Source organism: Schistocerca serialis, chromosome 1, assembly GCF_023864345.2.
Source record: "Schistocerca serialis cubense isolate TAMUIC-IGC-003099 chromosome 1, iqSchSeri2.2, whole genome shotgun sequence".
NCBI classification, from domain to species: domain Eukaryota; kingdom Metazoa; phylum Arthropoda; class Insecta; order Orthoptera; family Acrididae; genus Schistocerca; species Schistocerca serialis.
The window spans coordinates 665,744,920-665,752,430 of record NC_064638.1 but is presented as its reverse complement, the minus strand read 5'-3'; positions in this window follow the sequence as shown (position 1 = coordinate 665,752,430).

Below are 7,511 nucleotides of genomic sequence, written 5' to 3'. Positions count from 1 at the left end.
TGGTAATGAAAATACACAAATATCCGAATTGGCAGACACTTGAAGACAGACGCCAATTATCCTGTGAAAACCTTCTCACAAAGTTTCAAGCAGCAGTGTTAAGCGAAGAATCTAAAACTATATTTCAGCCCCATGCCATTACTTCCTTAGGGATCCGAAAGACAAGACGAGGTTAATTACAGCGCGCACAAAGGCCCTTCAACATTCATTATCCCTTGACTTCACACGCTACTGGAAGCGAAAATAAAATCGTAGCAGATGAGACAATGCTAAGTACCCTCTGTATCGCTCTTGACGGTGGCTTTCAAAATATGTAGATCAGAGAAATCAGTCGCGTGTAGCAGGTAAAAACTGACGTTCATCACCTCCTAATTGCTGCCTTGGTGTTAGCACTCTAAAGAATCATCTCTACTAGAGTCAAGAACGCAGAAAAGTAGCAAAATACTGGACATGGTACTGTTTTTAGTCATATGTTTAGTGCAAAATGTGCTAGGTTGATGCATACGTTCATAGTATTTTTCCGCAACAGATACACATAACAGAGACTGTAGTCATCAATAATATATTCTCCTTCACTTTTTAAATCAGTACGACTACGCTGGGGTAACCTTTTGATTCCGCAACTGTAGAAATTCGTTGAGCCATGTTCGGAGCGCAGTTTAATCCGCGAAGGAAGTCCCTTGAATGCTGTTCAACAGAGAGAGGAATGTGAAAATCTGAGGTCGCAAGATAGGTGAATAAAGTGGGTGTGGTATGACTTGCCAACTCAAATCCTTAACTTGTCGAGCCATGTTCGAAGCACATTTTGAACAGGAAAGGAAGTCCTGAAGATTGTTCGATAGAGAGAGGAAAAGATGAAAATCTGAGGGCGCAAGATCAGGCGAATAATTGGTCCATAGTTTTTTAGTCAATGTGGCAGAATGCGGGCGGGCGGTATTGCGTAGTAGCATCACTTCATGTAGTTTTCCGGGTCGTTGTTCCTGAATTGCATCTGCAAGACGTCTTATTTGTTAACAGTGAATGTCAGCAGCGACACTTTTATCTCGGGGAAGCAATTCGTAGTACACCAAATCGTCGATGTTCTACCAGATGCATAACTTTATCTCTTGTGGACGCTAGTGGGTCTTTGTATGGGAAGTTGCTGCTTTGCTTGGGCTCAACCATTCTTTTCTGTATGACTAGCAAGCAGAGATGCACATATGACCACCCGCTGATTTTTGGGGCTTTAGCTTAGAGCATGCGGTACGCATACAGCCGCATTTTGAACTTTGTCCACTGCATACAAGCGTCGCACGATGACGGAATGATCACAGTTCATTATATTTGCTAGTCCTCGAGTACATGACGTTGATCATTATGGATTAATGCCTTTCAACGATCTTCATCAAACCCTGAAGCTGTTCCTGAGTCACTAATGTAAAAACGATATTCCCGGCGGGGTCAGGGATTTTCTCTGCCTCGTGATGACTGGGTGTTGTGTGCTGTCCATAGGTTAGTTAGGTTTAAGTAGTTCTAAGTTCTAGGGGACTGATGACCATAGATGTTAAGTCCCATAGTGCTCAGAGCCATTTGAACCATTAAAAACGACAAAATCATTTTCTTGCCGTGCGCTGTCCAATCTACATACGTGGCACAATGTATCTAGCTGCTTCCGCTCCTGTCACTCGCGTATGGAGCACAAACAGAAGAATATGTCGGAAATGTTCGGAAAATTTGGAAATTTGCGGTAAGGTCTTATGGGACCAAACTGCTGAGGTCATCGATCCCTAAGCTTACACGCTACTAATCTAACTAACCTACGCTAAGGACGACACACATACCCATGGCCGAGGGAGGACTCGAACCTCCGACGGGGGGAGCCGCGCGGAAGAATGTTCGGATTTCTCCACTTGGTACTCCATTTTCTAGCGTCCACAGCTCCACTCACTGTCTCCAGATGACAAAATGACAATATGTAAAACTTAGGAACAGTGATCTATAAATAATAAAAAAGTGACAGTCGATAAATAAACCTACAGAAACCGGAAAACCAACAAGGAATACATGAACTCTACGAACTTATCCACCAACTTAATATTTACGATTTTCGAAATAACCGGCTACTACACACAAGAAAAATGGAAGCAACGTGAAGTCGACTTCATTTCCAGAACACTGAAAGTAAATTTATAGCAATAATTTTATCAGTAAGATGGGGCATAATTACAAGCCACTTCAATAATGTACAATACAATACAAAAATGTAATAATTCATCTTTTTCTTCCGGAAATAGCTATAGAAACTGTCTTTATTTATCCGGAACAGCTAGACGTAGTAATCGACGTCCCCCTAATTGGTAGCGCCAAGGAATCTAATCATCAGTGAGTGATTTCACTGTATTTGGCACTTCTGAAGAAACTTGTGGACTCTCTTGCTCGCTGAATTGAGGCCGCTATCAAGGCTAGAGGAGGTGCTATAAGCATGTTTAAACATGATATACAGGGGGTGATTATTTTTTTATCCTATAAGATTAATAATAATAATAATAGTAACACTGCACTGAAGCTGAGAATTGTGTCGACTACTGGAAGTTCTAGTTCGCTGGAGAGGTCGAAGCTGAGCAACAGGACTAACGAGGAGAACGTGGTGAGTGCCACAGCACGATTTTCCACAAACTTCGCTCTGTGGAAGGGGAGCCAAATTAAGCGCACGAGAAGGTCAGTCCAACTGGTGCTACAGTGACTAGCATCGCGGCTTCTCACTTTTTCGTATCGTGTTCGAAACCCGACTATTGTTTTTATTTATTTTATTTTATTTTTCCATTTATTACGCTAGACGAATGTCTCGTGTCAAGTTAGTGGATATAAGAGCGTTATATTAACTGTAAGCTTATTACTGAGTTTCAAAATAATTGTCATAATTTATTGTAGAAGGTGAATCACATTAAATTGCGGAAAAGGAGAGTGCTATTGATGGGCTGTTTTCACAGAATGGTTTGGAAGTCATGGGACCGTATTTTAGCCAGTCAACGGACTGTAATAATACTTGGAAAGTCTATTTTTGTGCAAACAAACATATTTTTGCAATGGAACGATGCTTATTCACATTAACAAGCTAAAAGTAGGATAAATCAGAATGCAGAATTGTAGTGCGAAACGATTACGGGATGACATAATCTGAAAAGTCCCCAAAGCGATACTTGTACAATACTTGTGGTACCACACATTATAGACCGACAGAACAGCATACACTAGACACTTGGATCCTGAACAATAGCGATACAATTGACCATCACAGGTTGTGTTCAAAATGACCAGCAGCAGCATCAAAACACGCTCCCAGTCTAGTGTGGAACGGCTGCTGCACACGTGTTAGCATTTCAGTGGAGATATCCGAGCAGGCTGCAGTAATACGCCGTTGCATATCATCGGATGTTGTTAGCACATCCTTGCAGACAGCGTCTTTTAGATTTTCGCACTGAAAGAAATCTAAAGGCGTCAAATCCGGGGACTGGGTCGGCCAAACTACGGGTCCTCTGTGTCCAATCGAACGATTCGTGAAGACATGTTGAATATTTCGTGCTCTATGGGCTGACAGCCATCATGTTGGTACCACAGGTTCCTTTTGTCTGTAGAGGAACGTCTTCTAGCATCCGTGGAAGATAGGCTTCGATACGTATGCGTGTTCAGTGCTCCGTCTATGAAAAACACTGTCCCAAATCACACGTTTGCTCTCCATGGACGCTGATGATCCACCTGACGAAGGCAACGGGGATCGTCAACAGACCAATAGTGCATGTTTCAGTTGTTTATCTGGCTACGATGTGGATATATCACTAAACAAAGTGTGTGAATCATCTCGAATATGATACCTTAATGCCCATGTACGGAAGTTAACACGATTCCCACAGTACTTTCCACGCAACACTTGCTGGAGAGATACGTGATAAGGATGGAACCAATGTCGATGGAGAATGTGTAGAAAACTAGCCTGGTCCGTACCGCTTCCTCGTGCGCTTGCGCGGGAGCTAACGTGCGGATCAACTACAACAGCAGCAAGAACATTAATTATCCGCTCTTCTGCCGTCAATTGTTTTCTTCTGTTAAGTTGTCTAGGTGTTACACCACCATTTTCACGTAACTGGTTGAAGGTTGATAAATAAATACCGAGATAGTTGACGTCTGCTGGGATGTCTATCCACCTACACCGTAAAAGGAAGAACTGCATTCTTCCTACACTCTCCATGGACCATGAGCATGTCGGCTTTTTCTGCATTGGTGAATCCCATAGACCACTCACGACCTACTGCTTGGAATGTTTCACACTAACTCACCTGCAAGTCACACTGCACTCACGGAACAAACAAGCACACTGTAAGCAAACGTAACATCGTATCTAGAAACTACACAGGTTGAATAGCACAACCAAGTGTCGGTGTGGAAACTGCAAAGTACGATATCTCGAATTCGACTCCCACTAGATTCCTGCAACAAACACTAGTAACATTCTAATTTAACCTACTTTTAGTTTGTTAATTTCGATAGGCATTGTTCCATTGAAAAAGTGTGTGTTTGAACAAAAAATGCACTTTCTAAGTATTATTACAATCTGTTAGCTGGCGAAAAATACGGGCCCCTGATTATCAGTCCACTATGTGAAAACCACAGATCAACAGCACTTTCCATTTCCGCAAGAACTGCTGTGCTAATTTTAGGTAATTCACCTGTATCATATATATTTGTATGGTCGTTCTGTGGCTAAAATCGTTTTAAATTCTCATATTCTTATATATAATTCTTATATCAATTCTTAATTAATCAGTTCTTAATTCTTATATTTTATTCTTATGTTTATTCTTCAGGAAGATTTGGTGCATTCCCTTGGATGATGCCGATTGCAGATACGTTCGAAACATAGAAATTCCGAACACCACGAGCATCGAGCGAAAGCAAGTCTACCACAGCGACATTTCTTCGTATGAATCTCACTCGGTGAAGAAATGTCGTTAACATTTCTGTAGATTTCACATGTTGGCAAACAACCCACAACGGATAACTTTTCCAAAAAACTGTCTCTTGCAACTCGTTATGAATCTAGGTACCCTATAGGAGCCGCGCGGGATTAGCCGAGCGGTCTCAGGCGCTGCAGTCATGGACTGTGCGGCTGGTCCCAGCTGAGGTTCGAGTCCTCCCTCGGGTATGGGTGTGTGTGTGTTTGTCCTTAGGATAATTTAGGTTAAGTAGTGTGTAAGCTTAGGGACTGATGACCTTCGCAGTTAAGTCCCATAAGATTATAAAAGAAAAAAAAAAGAAGCAAGTTTACAACGAACTTAGCATTTCAGTATGTATTGGAAAATACTGATGTAGTAATCTTCTATGAGTATGGGTAGATAAATGAAGAACTAAAACAAAAATAATAATCGGGGCACAAAAATGTGAAGCCGGATGCTACCACTGTTTCACAACTTCGGTTGAACTACTTACTCGCTTAAAGGCATGCAACGTGCCTCGAAAACTTTGAACGTCGTTTTCTCAAAATCGGTCGAATACCTACGAAAAGCCGAGACGGGTGGCCACTTACTTTGACCCCTCTATCACTGAACGTAGTTTCTGTGAAATGAGTTTATAGCACTTGCCCTGTTCTCCTTGTTAGAGGATGCAATCAGTTTGAACGAATGGAGCAATAAACCAAAAATGAAGCTATCCTGGCTCCGTCGTCGCCCAGAATAAAAAGGACTGCTGCAGTTGATGCGGAACCTGGGGAGCCGTCGACATGTGGGCTGTGCGAAGAAACGAAAGAACTTCATAAGAGGCATAAATACACTATACTACTAAATCGTAATCCAGTGGAACGTAAGCCAAAATTAACATCCGCCTATTACAAGGATGTAATGGGACCACAAGCCAGAAAATGTTAAAGAAAACGAACATACAAAATCACGGTGGGAAATCCGACTTGTGATAGTTTGACTGGTGGAACACGATGTACATCTACATACACACTCCAAAGCCACCGTACGGTGCATGGCGAAGGGCACCTTGCACCACTGTTGCACTACTCGCAAATATAGTGAGGGAGAAACGACTATCTATCTGCCTCCGTATGAGCCCCAATTTCTCTTATCTTCGTTATCGTTCTGTGAAACGTACATTGGGGGCAGTTGAATGTGTCTGCAGCTATTGCCCATTCACTAATTTTTTCAATGGTATTTCGCCGGCCATGGTGGCCGTGCGGTTCTAGGCGCTGCAGTCTGGAACCGAGCGACCGTTACGGTCGCAGTTTCGAATCCTCCCTCTGGCATGGATGTGTGTGATGTCCTTAGGTTGGTTAGGTTTAAGTAGTTCTAAGTTCTAGGGGACTGATGACCTCAGATGTTAAGTCCCATAGTGCTCAGAGCCATTTGAACCATTTGAACCAATGGTGTTTCACGAAAACAGCGTTGTTTTCCCTCCAGACATTCCGCTCGAGTTCACGAAGCACCTCCGTAATACTCACGTGTTAATCGAATCTAACGGTAACAAACCTAGCAGATCGCCTCTAAAGTGCTTCGATGTCTTCCTTTAATCTGACGTGGTGGGTAACCCATACGAGCAGTACTCAAGAATAGATCGCACTAGTCTTCTGTGCCGATCGCCGTCACAGGTGAACCATACCTTCCTAAAATTCTCCAAACAAAACGAAGTAGACCGTTCACCTTCCTTACTACCGTCTTTACGATCTCATCCCTTTCTATATCGCTTTGTATTGTTACGCCTAGATATTTGAAAATGATTCTGAGCACTATGGGACTTAACATCTGAGGTCATCAGTCCCCTAGAACGTAGAAATACTTAAACCTAATTAACCTAAGGACATCATACACATCCATGCCCGAGGCAGGAGTCGAACCTGCGACCGTAGCGGTCGCGCGGTTCCAGACTGTAGCGCCTACAACCGCTCGTCCACTCCGACCGGCTTTGGTTTATTCATCAACATTAACACTGTCTCCTTCAAAATAATTTTCCGTAGACATAATACAGTCGTTCCAGCGCTTATTCCAATCTTGAAATCACTTCTGTTTTTCACTTTTAGTTTTGGTGTTCAGTTCCTTCAGCGATTCTGATTTTATCTCGTCAATGATGTTAAAACGGTGTTCATTCATGGTTCTCTTCGGCCTCGGAATAGAAAGAATTCGCAGGGGACCACGTCCGAGGAATACGGTGGCTGAGGCAATATGACCGTTTCTGCCAAAAATAATAATAATAATAATAATAATAATAATAATAATAATAACGAATAGGAGTTGAGGTGCTAGCGGGAACATCATCCAGATGTATTTTCCACGAGTGGTTTTGCCAGAAATCTGGTCGTTTTCTTAAGATTGTTTCATGCAAGTGGCTCATAGTTTCCAGGTAGTATTGCTTACTGACCGTACTAGCGTAAGGCAGGAACTCATGATGCTGTAACCCACTGTAATCGAAGAACACCGTGAGAAGAATTTTCACATGTGATTGAACTTGTCGACACTTTTTCGTTCTTGACTCTTCAAGTA